Source organism: Hesperophylax consimilis, chromosome 2 (genome assembly GCF_061612785.1).
Source record: "Hesperophylax consimilis isolate HC1 chromosome 2, BYU_Hcon_1.0, whole genome shotgun sequence".
NCBI classification, from domain to species: Eukaryota; Metazoa; Arthropoda; class Insecta; order Trichoptera; family Limnephilidae; genus Hesperophylax; species Hesperophylax consimilis.
The window spans coordinates 34,385,228-34,397,335 of record NC_142837.1 but is presented as its reverse complement, the minus strand read 5'-3'; the positions used below and the strand labels follow the sequence as shown (position 1 = coordinate 34,397,335).

General features: G+C 33.6%; 1 non-coding gene across 1 annotated transcript; it reads left to right on the top strand.

Annotated features, from left to right (window-relative positions):
* Positions 1–225: 225 nt before the first annotated feature.
* On the top strand, positions 226–299 carry TRNAC-GCA (transfer RNA cysteine (anticodon GCA)). The gene has a single exon. It is a non-coding gene; the product is annotated as a tRNA-Cys (tRNA).
* Positions 300–12,108: the final 11,809 nt, after the last annotated feature.

Sequence of the window (12,108 nt, the reverse complement as noted above, 5' to 3'; positions counted from 1 at the left end):
TGGTGCTGCTACTGCTTATTATATTTTTTCACCTGTAAACAACCAACTTTATTTTTGTAGGAAAGGCTTTGTTAGTGCTAAATTTCTCACTAGATGGCGTCGAGACATATGATATCTTCATTTATTGGTGAAATAATTTTGACTTGTCAAATATTATTAAAAGCAGTAGTTGTTGATTGAGGTACCTACTAGTACATATTGAATCATTTGGCGGGTTGGATATAAGCCGACATAGCTCAGTGGATACAGAGCACCTGACCGCACATCAGAAGGCACGGGTTCAATTCCCGTTGGCGGCATTTATTTTTACTCGGGAGATATTTTCAATTTGTATTAGTATTTCGGATGAATAATTATTGCTTATAATTATTTGTTATCTTTGTGTTATGCATAAAAAACCTTGTCTTATAAACGTTAGTTTGTCATTAAAAAATGCTAATTTTAAAATGTAATATAATTTTCAAACCATTTTACACTAAATATTTTTAATGTAATGTCATTTTTTCTTAATCTCAAATATAAATAGCTTACATCCGTAAGGAATCCCTCTAGCAACATTTGTGATTTTAGTAATACGTTCACCAGAAATAATTAAATTGTGAGCTTCGAACAAACCCCGGTTATTAGAGTCTTAAGTCGCCTTAAGTAGAATAATTGCATCCACCCTTTCATTATCCTGGTCCTGGGTTCAATTCCTAGATGATGTAAATCTTTTTTGGATCTTTCTGTTTCAAATTATTGTTACAGCGTCGCTAATATTGTCTTCAATTATTAAATAAGAAATTTCAATTGTTTTATTTTTGTAATTTTACAACTTATTCAATACAAATAATATAAAGTATATTTTCGGCGGTTCCATGATAATTCTACACAGTGACAATTCAACAAACTTTTAAAATGTGATATAAAGTCATTAGAAACGATGAAAAAAAATTGTTTAACCTAAACTAACCTAACCTTCTTAACCCAGTTATATATTTACGGCGGTTCCATGATTACTCAACACAGTCACAATTCAACACACTTTTAAAAAGTGATATAAAGTCATTAGAAACGATGAAATTTTTTTTTTAACCTAAACTAACCTAACCTACTTAACCCAGTTATATATTTGCCGCGGTCCCATGATAACTCTACACAGCGACAATCCAACACACTTTTAAAGAGTGATATAAAGTCATTGAAAACGATGACAATTTTTTTTTTAACCTAACCTACTTAACCCAGTTAATAAAGTTTTTGTTTCATCACTTTCCATGACTTAATATAACTTTTTAAAGATGTGATGAATTATCATTGTGATGATTTATCCTGTCACCATTTGCGGCGCATTCGAGAGTGGTAAATGCTCTCAGTATCGCCGTCGCATTCAGAACTGTAACGTTACTTGTAATGGCTCTAACTGCATATGGTGACCAGATCTGAATAGGCAGGTAATTTTCCACCTATGTCTATCCTATCTCATTCCTTTTCCCATCACCTTACAATTCGCAATGCCACAGGCTCACAATTATCGGTTACACTTTAAAAAAAATCAAATCAAATTTCAACGCAAGAGGTTTTATAGTACACGATTTATCTTGTTCAGTTCGTTTATTACCTCAAATCAGTATGTCTACTAATCCCAAAAAGCTATTTAATTCCCAGCTTAACACATTGATATAAAATCCATTTCCCAAATCCCATTCTTTAGAAATACATAAGTCTAGGCTGCATTTTCTAATGGCAGATTAAACTTCGTCTCCCATCATAGTTAAGCCCTGCTCAGTTGGGAGCACGATGGCCGCTGAGCGAGGGCGTATTTCAATTCGGATTCAATATAAACTTAGTTACAAATCGCGAGAGTGTTCGGCTTATCCCAACTTTAAACTGCATTTGAAAACGCTTTGCCGCACGGTTATAAGCTCTCATTGGTTACGACCTAAATATTCAGTATCCTTGAATAGATAAGCAATGAAGCAAATTTAAAACACGAAATTAAAGCTTATATCTACACCAATATAAATTTGTTTAAAGGAGAATTTAATTTAACCAACCCCTCAATATTTAAAAATATATACACGAATGAACACGTGTTTTTAATCAATTCCGAAAAATGATGATTTTAAGAAGTAGGTACTTAAACCAACTACTTATTTAAGGCGATGCCATTTGTAGTAATGCAAAATCATGAGTTTTTGATTTGAAAATTTGGTCGCCTAGAAATGTTTCAGATGCTTTAATTAAATACTGCAAGTAGAATACATCTTGACCTTTAAAATGATTGAGTATTTTTTATATTAGTCTTTTTATAAGCCCAGAAAAAAATAAAGTATAGGCCTATGAAAACTGCTTTAAAGTTCAAAATCTCCTACTTACGAACCCATTTTCGGTTATGATTTTATTGTATAATGTGGCAAATTAAGTTATTTATAAAATGATCGGAAAAAAATTAAATATTTATGCCTGAACATCCACAGAATAAAATAAAAGGCACTTTTTGGCAATGTTTTTTCTTGCATAAATCAAAACAGGCGGATGGTGTTAAGCGGGAATTTAAACCTTATCGCCATCTACGTAAGGGTTGTTATTGATAGCGGCTCAATTTAAAATACTTCACAACGTAGTACATCGCCTTAATTATAAACCATATATCATTTTATGATATAGGTATAAAATACTAGAATATTGAAAAAATGACAGTAAGAAAATGCAAGTTAACACGATTATTTCACATTTGAAAAAAAAAAACAAAAGTGTAAATGTATAGATTAAAGATATAAATATAATATCAAATATTACACTGCAGTACAAGGGGTGGATTCATATATCACCCCTAGACACGCTGACTCCCAGATTCCTATCCACCCCTCAAGCCGAAGGTTGCGGATTCAAATCCCGCAGAGCGCAAATAAATTTAAATTGATTTATTTTAGTTATTTAACAATTTACTACTTTAAAATATTGATAAAAAGTGGAAGATACTCTCAGAATCGGCCTGGTGTAAAACCTACCTTCAGAATTGCTGGAAATGGCTTTGGCCGAGTTTGGTGACCAAATCTGAAAAGCCAGGTACTTCACTACGTTCCCCATCCCATCATTGGGGAGCCATAGTATCACTGCCTCCAGACGGTTTTATTTTAAATACCTTTTTTTCATTCCCAAAAATTCTCCCCCCCGCATAACTTAAAAATACCCTCTACACAGCAATTTAATTTTCTTAAGACCCTCTTATATAAGGTTAATGTAAAAATACATAAAAATGTATAATAGCTCACATAAATCACTCTTTATCGCAGGAATGCAATTAACACCCCTAAAAGCGAATATAATTGATCCGATCATCAGACCACTTCAAACAAGAGTTTTAAACCAATTATCATACCGGATTAGTGCAATTGGATTGAATAAAACCCAAGGACCAATTACATTCAGCAGAATGCACTTAAGTGCACTTTCCCCAAACAAGATGTTGAAAAGCTTAGCAAACATTGGGCAGAAAAGGAAATACGAGTTGAGAGAAAACACTGCAATTCTTTTCAATTACACAAGGAGAATCTTTTAATTGTGTTAAAGATCTTCAGACGGAATTTTAAAGTCCTGAAGTTTGGCTGCTTCCTTTCCCCGGAATTCAATTACAAAAAATCTTAACATTAACGTTTCTTTTTCTAATTTATTGGTTGTTGGCTCGGCTTTTCCTTCAAGACCGATTTGTCAATTACAAAATAACTAGAGAAGATGAATGGGCCGTACTCGCTATACTTGTGCAGCGCTGCGCCATGTTTGTAAACATTCAAACAAACAATGTTTATTCTGAATATTGAATAATTTTATTTTTATTTATATATTTATTCGAGCCGTGTAGACTTTTTCATCTATTCATTGTTACAGGTAAGATGTCCAGGAATTCGATAATAAGTGTACAGTAAACTGATTTCGAACGATATAAGCCGATACAATTCAAGTTTTCATATAGAGTTCTGTTGTACAAAGGTGTTCAATAAATGTACAGTAATAATAATACTAATTTTTAAATATAAAGAAATTTAGTATAAATTAACAACTATGCAGGGCGTGGTCTTGAGTGAGCTTGGGCCCAGCGTTCACTCAGGAGTAGCGTTTGGTGCTGGTAGACTGCGGCCACCAACGTGTTAGCGCAGGCCATTAGCCGCATCCTGGCTCCACCAGTATCTCATCAGGCCGGCAAATCCATTTAGTCCTAATTCCGTGAACATTGTCGATGAGCTGCTGTATCTTCGGTATCCAAATATGATTCTACAGGCGTCATTATATTGAATTCGGAGTCGTTCCATCAAGCAAGTTCGGTAGTGACACCATGTCTCACACGTATACAGACCAGGCCTGCGATTCTGGAGTTAAACGATCAATCGTTTTCGTATGCGCCGTCTTCGAGTGAAAAACTACTAGTCGTCGCGACTAACTTTTTCGAATGTTTCAATTTTACGTATTCTTGAGCGTCGAACGGTCGAAGTTGGTAGAAGAGATGATTATATTGGCACCCCTGTGAATATTGTCTATGTTCCTGATGTTTTTGGGATTTCTATGGTGTGACTGTCAAACAGACAACAGTTATTTGTTATTCAAAACAGAAACTGCTGCGGGACATATTACAAATTGCCAAAAGCAACTCTTAATTGATCTTGTAAGCTCCGATAAAGACTTAGTAAATGGGAAATTTTCACCCACTTTTACATTTGTGGAATCCGCGCGGTAAAACAAAAATTGACAGCTAGACTAGATTTTGACAGCCAATTCCATAGAAACGCCAACAACCTACCACTCGCTGCCCTGTTTCTACTGGTTATACCCAGTAGTTGTTGTGTGGAATGACTTTTGACGTTTGACGTCGAAGTATGTACCTTCGACCAATTTCGGGAATAGCAACGACGACCAACGTACGTACTTTCGACGGCGATTACGAGCGCCCTCGATTCAGGAATAGAGCCCCAGTAGAGAATGCGTTGAACAGTATTTTTTAACAGTATTACTTCATTTGCAAAATCTGCGGGCAATCATATTAGACACTATGCTTAGGCTTCTCCTTTGTATTTAACAACAATGTAATTTGAGAGTATTCATTGTAACTTTGTTGGTTTAAAAACAAAACATGACCAGTTTATTGTAAAGCGTGTTTGTATTTAGCAAAACTTTAGTAAGCCAGATTGGGTGTCGTACAGAAAATAGCCAAAATAATACAGCGAGCGAAGGATACGCATAAAGATATATTAATAGTTATACAATGGCGTTTGAGAAGTGAATTATAATAATATGCATAACTAGCTGACTTTTACTTTGCTCTACTTTCTATAAATACAATTCTCTAAATGAAATTGAATACGCTATAAAAATCCGTTGCGAAGTTCAGAAGAACTAAGCGCTCAAGCAAAGAGACACGGATACCGACTTTATTTTACCATAATATAAATAACGTACTTAAAGTAATTTTATGAAAATAAACATTAACAGTTTGTTGTAGAACAATTTTTTTTCACATTAACCCCACACAGGGCCTATGTCATCTTTGGGGATATTGTGTGTAGGGTCTTTTTTAAGGAAAGGAAGGAGAGAAAGATCCGGGAAGGTAAAAGGTATAAGGGAATAATAATAATAGTGGGAATCTAGGGATCAGCGTATTCAGGTGTGACGGATGTATGAATATATCTCTTCCACTGCAGCGCAAGGTGATTGGTCGAAAGCATCTTCCCAAACCTTTTTATAACTAAATAATAAACATTCAAAGAAATCTGGAACCCGATCTGGAACGCCACGCAGCTGGTGCCTGACACACCTCATCCGATGAACCCGGGAACACCTGCTAAATCACCAAACGTAACGAATCACTTAGGGTGACCGACGGCAGAGGTGTTGTGTATCCAATTAATAGTTTTTTTTTTAATTGAACAGTATAATTATTAAGTTCTGCAAGTATTTTTTGGTTTTTGTTATTGTTACAGCTGTTTCGGCTTTCAAGGCCATTTTCAAACTGTGGTTTTAACCACGTTTAGACGACTTATTAATATGATTCTATTTTAAACCCTCCCAATTTAAAATGATATATTACCGGTTAAACCAATTTACTGATAAAATAATTGTGACAATAGATTTCATATTCTGTGAGGGTATTTTAAAGTCTGTTTTCCCCACATTAATGTTATCTTAATTGTTTAATAATGATATAGCAGTTATTAATTTATTTAAATGTGTTATATTGTTTAGGTTTTGTGAACATACTTAGAACCAATGACCCTAATATTTTGACGTGATTATTTACTAAGAAATGTTCTGCTTTTAAGAATATTGAGATTCTGTGAATTTTTTACTAATAAATTTATATCATTTTTTTGGTTTGACTGGGGTATGAACCTTTTTCTTTAGGGTTTGGAGTCAACCAATTTATGTATTTTTTGGGTAAAATTGTAGGTAGGCAATTAAATTTGACCATATTTAAGCTGATACTGACAACTTCAATACAAATAAAGTATTTAGGAATCGTAATTGACTATAACCTTAGATGGATTCATCTCATCAAACAAATCACAAATAAACTCCTCAAAACAGTACACATTTTTCTAAACATATATGAAATAAAACAATTGAAAACAATATATTTTGCACTTTGCCAATCAATTATATAAAATGGAATTATTGCTTGGGGAGGAGCAACAAACTCGGCTATCAATTACATAGAAATCGCACAGAAAAAGAACTTAAAGGTAATACTAAGTTTCAAGGGAGAGTGCTCTGCTGACTCAGCTATATTCTGCGTTAAAAACGTTAAAATTCTACAGGAAGCAGAAAACAACAACTTACACATGCTTTCTGGAACTTAGTAAGGCATTCGACAGAGTTTCCCACCGTTTATTATGGAAAAAACTAAAGGAAAGACGGATACCATGGAAAGTGGTAAAAATTCTAGAATCATGGCACCGTCAGCAGGAAATGACGTATCCTTTCCACTTTACGAATCCTCGTAAACTGTAAAGTTGGATTATCAGAACCCTATTTCTTGAAAAGTGGGGTCAGACAGGGAAGATGCATGTCCCCAGTACTGTTTAAAATATACATGGATGAACTGACCCACAGGTTAAACAATGCTGGAGTAGGCTGCCACATTGGAGGTCTATGTATTAACAGATGACCGAATAAATCATCACAATGATAACTCATCACATCTTTAAAAAGTTATATAAAGTCATGGAAAGTGATGAAACAAAAACTTTATTAATTGGGTTAAGCAGATTAGGTTAGTTTAGGTTGATTTTTTTTATCATCGTTTCTAATGACTTTAGATCACTTTTTGAAAGTGTGTTGAATTGTCACTGTGTTGAGTTATCATGGAACCGATGTAAATATTATCTTACCTATACCCTCTATAGGATGTGTGGGATTGCACTAACCTCCCCACATCGTGGAATAAAGAATTTATTATTACTAAAAAAAACATAGCCTGACTGATACAGACTAAATATTCAACAGATGTAGATATACGCCAATTATACGTTTAAACAGTACTTAACTACATTTTTGACAAAAAAATTTCAACTTACACAAAATATCACTAACAGACCATTAGACAAGCGTACAAAGAAAACATAAAAAAAACTCAGACAGTAAATACAAGCTTTGGACAAAGACACTACCAATACCATGCTATAAAAGCAGTCAACAGTGTAACACTTGAAATTATAATTGAGGAATACAAAAATAAATAAAAAAAGACAATATTACCAAAATTTCATAACAATAAATAAAGTAACATGTAACACACATCACTCACAAACACACAAGATTATATTTTAAATGTATTCTCTTTAAATGTATTATGTAGATAATTTATTAATTTATTTGAGGAACATAACCAGTCTCAGTAATACAATATACACAAGAGGATAACAAAAAACAGACCAATTATTAATTTTCACAGATAGATATTCAGAAACATAAAATTACCCTGTAAACTAGAATATTTAATAAAAATAGAAAAAAAACAGAATAAAGCAGCAAATAAGAAAAATAATAATACGAATGTAAATTCAACAAACGATAAACCTATAATATGCATACCATAAACATATTTTTATATTATAAAATGAAGGCCTCAGTACGGGTAAACCACACAGTGAGGCCAACATTACTGGATAACTCTGAAATCTAAAAAATATGATACCAAAAAAAATAAAATAATAATCATAATGTCATTATAATGACAACACATTGATGTTTTGTAATTAAAAAACACATGACCCCAAAAGTGACAACATTATAATATGAGTCAGAAGTCTCGACAATTTCTGTGGCAACATTACAACACCATGGCGGATTTTTCTGTAGGCCTTTTTAAGGGTGAACGGATAAAACATCAAAATGATAATTAATCACATCTTTAAAAATTTAAATAAAGTCATAAAAAGTGATGAAACAAAATAATTATTAACTGGGTTAAGTAGGTTAGGTTAGGTTAGGTAAAAAAAAAAATTCATCGTTTTTAATGACTTTATATCACTTTTTAAAAGTGTGTTGAATAGTCACTGTGTTGAGTTAGCATGGAACCCTTTTTAAGATATACAATTCCGTAGTATATTATATTGTTGTATCCAGTCTAATTTAGTCTATGGTTGTATCTCATAAGGTTTAGCAAGCAGTAGCAATGTAAGCGCCCGAAAAATTGCACTTTTCTCTACTTTCTGTAAATATAAAGCGCATGTAAAAAAATGTCCGGGAAATTTTTTCTAAATAGTAGTGAAAATCCTATCAAAATCCTTTGCGTGGTTAAGAAGAACTAAACGCACAAACAGACGCGCATAGTGACTTTATTTTATACTATTTAGAGATAACACAGATGAACTAGATCTCTTAGACGGCGAAATAATTTTTCCGACGATGTCTGGATTAGTCCCAGACAAAAGTTATTAAAATTTTGATCGAGGTTAAATCCATTCAAGTTTTTTGGCTAGACTCAAATTACAGAGAAAATTAGGGCAAAGGATAAATGAAGCGAGATAAATAGTGATATCCCCAACCATGTAAAGAAATCAATATGGACGATGTGGATCCAATTTCTACCGTTGGTTGTTTTCGTTTTTAATTTGAAATAAACAATACAAACTTAGCATTGTGTATATTGTTGCATATGCATACGCTTCCAACACTGATGTCTTTCCGAAACATACTGCTTAACTTTTTTATCTTTCTTATGCAAGATTATTGAAAAATCAACGATCAAATCAGTCGATGCGTTGATCGAATTAAAATAACAGGGTATTTTTATTTAATTTTTATGACTACGAATAAATTTTCTACACAGATTATCAATTGGTTTTTTCGAAACGACTTCGTAACGTCACCCCGGACAACGTCGGTCACAGCCGTCTTATCAGATATTGGCGGTTTAAGAATTATCACAATGACGTTGTTGCCGGAATGTGCTGTTTAAGATCGTTCTTGATATCAATAATTATTTTTAGTACGATAATCACAAAAACAAACTTTAAATCTTCCAGACATTTTTAACGGTATTAGAAGTTTCAAAACCTCATTGACATTTTTTGCTATCAGCAGGGTTTTCCTATAAGAGGTGTTATTTTGAATAGCCTGCTATTTCGGTAGATGTTACTTTTGAAGCTGTTTTTTTTGACATTTGACAAGAAACTAAGCAATTAATAAAAATAGAACAATACACGCTTCAACAACGCATTGAAATTATTAAAATTCACTTGAGTGAATCAAATGCAAATCATCTTGAGTGATGAGGCCCATTTCCACCTCGGTGGCTTCGTCAACAAGCGAAATTGTCGCATCTGGGGCTCGGAAAACCCTAGATTTTTTTTGAAAAGCCTTCCTATCCTCAACGTGTGACTGTTTGGTGCGGTTTGTGGTCCGGCGGAGTCATTGGACCTTACATTTTCGAAAATGAGGCTGGAGCAACAGCTACGGTGAATGGGTTGCGCTATTGAAAGTTGATTAATGTTTTTTTATAGCCAGAATGGGATGATATTGATCTGGACAACGTTTACTTTCAACAAGACGGCGCTACGTGCCACACAAGCAACGAAACCATTGATCTTTTACGGTTGAATATAAAAATAACACCTCTAATTGGAAAACTTAAGGTAATTCTTAATGTAAATATTTAATATTACTGAAATTTTCTAAAGTTGAAAAAAACATTCGACACATGTTACATTCAAGTAATGCATTTGTGTGAGTGCTTACTGCGTTTGTGTCAACTTTCGTAGCAATTCGTATTATACCACTGATGTATACACGACCCAGGTAATTCTAAACCATGTACATTGTACAATACGTACTTATACTCAGGGCCGGCCATGTGCTAAATGGCCTCTGGCGCAAGTAAAACCCTCGAGCGCGCTGTATTAGGTGTTAGGTATTTCCAACGCCTTGGTTCCTGGGCAAGTGGCGCCAAGTCCCATACCATGCGGACTACTCTAATTGCGCTTGCATATGGATAGGACTGGCCCTGAACTACTCTGTGCAGACTTTGAAATCGTAAAAAATATTTCTCCCTCTAGTGTAAATTGCCAACAAACCGGCAGAGGTAACAATAGTATATAAAGAGCGAATTTTCCGATCTTTAAAGTATATTTAAAGACTCAAATCCAACATAATAATATAACTCGTTTAGCTTCGTGCGATAAAGGGCGTAAATTGGAAGGAAAATTGTCGTGAGCCACTGGCGTAGGAACTTCTTATCTCTTCGTAGTTTACCGCACAGATTTTTTATTTCATTCAAAGGCGGTTCGTGTAATTCTGCATCTGCAATGGGGTCTATCAAGAACAAAATTTAATTTGAAGATTTTATTTCGTTTTTCCTTTGGAATGGAGCATAATATTATATGCTTTCTTATAATTTATATAAACCACTACTTTAACTCGATCGAGCGAATTAAATACTTGAGTCAGGCAATTTCTAGAGCCATAATAACAGAAAAGTTTGCCGATACAGAGATGTGTGGTGGTATATCTTCTATGCCCTCCCCTGCGGGGAAATGACATGATGGTTAGATATTTAGTTTTAGGGTTTTGTAACAATAATTTTTACTAGCATCTGCTAAAAACATAAAAATAATTACAAAAATTAAATAATAATAATAACATATCTGATGAAAACCTGCTGCCACGGCTTAAAAACTTCAATGATTCTTTTTGAAAAGAACAGATGGCGCCACATCCGTTAACAACAGTCCTAAACTGTACAGTCATTGAGATAATAATACTATCAGATTTTTGCGTCAAGCGCATAAGAGTCCCAAGTGCACCCAACTTTCCGGAACCAGCGGGACTATTACATACCCGATTGAGATATGTTGTAAGGCTGAATGGATTGTGGAAAGGAAGGAGATGGGAAAAGGAAGGTTAGAAGTACTTGGATCTGTAATTCTGGTTACCAAACAGGGCTTAAGCTATTTTATTTATTTATTTATAATCGTACGTTTGAAATATAGAAAATTATAAGTTCCATATTAAGTCAAATAAAGTATACATAGATATTATGTTATAAATTTTGAGAATAAGTTGACAGACGATCTCACTTATGTAAGAAAATGTCCGGTTATAAAAAAAACGATTTATACATAAATGGATACAACAATTACAAAAATCTACTCAGACAAAGAACATTTTAATTTTCATACATCTAAATAAATATTAAAATAGCAAATCAAATAAAAATTATATGAAAAAGTTCAATAGTATAGAGTATAGTCAATGACAAATAGTACAACAAAGTAAGAACAAAAAAGATACACAAATAGAGACACAAGACACACAAATAGAGACACAAGAGATGCATATTAAGACACAACAGACACACATAGAGACACAAATAGGGAATCAAGTAAAGCATAATAAAATAAGCAAAACTTTGTTTTAGCAACGGCAGAAATGATCTTTCGCCAGTGCGTAACTGAAAGCATATTTCGCACAAAGGTCTTCTTTCTTGCTGTGATTTGATTGTCAAGTTATATAATCCAAATCAAATATTTGTTCAGGCAACTGTCATAGAAAATACCAAAAAAGTTCAATACATATGAAATACGTACAGAAAATTTAGGGAAATAGTTCGAAATTGACTTAATTTTTATACTGAAC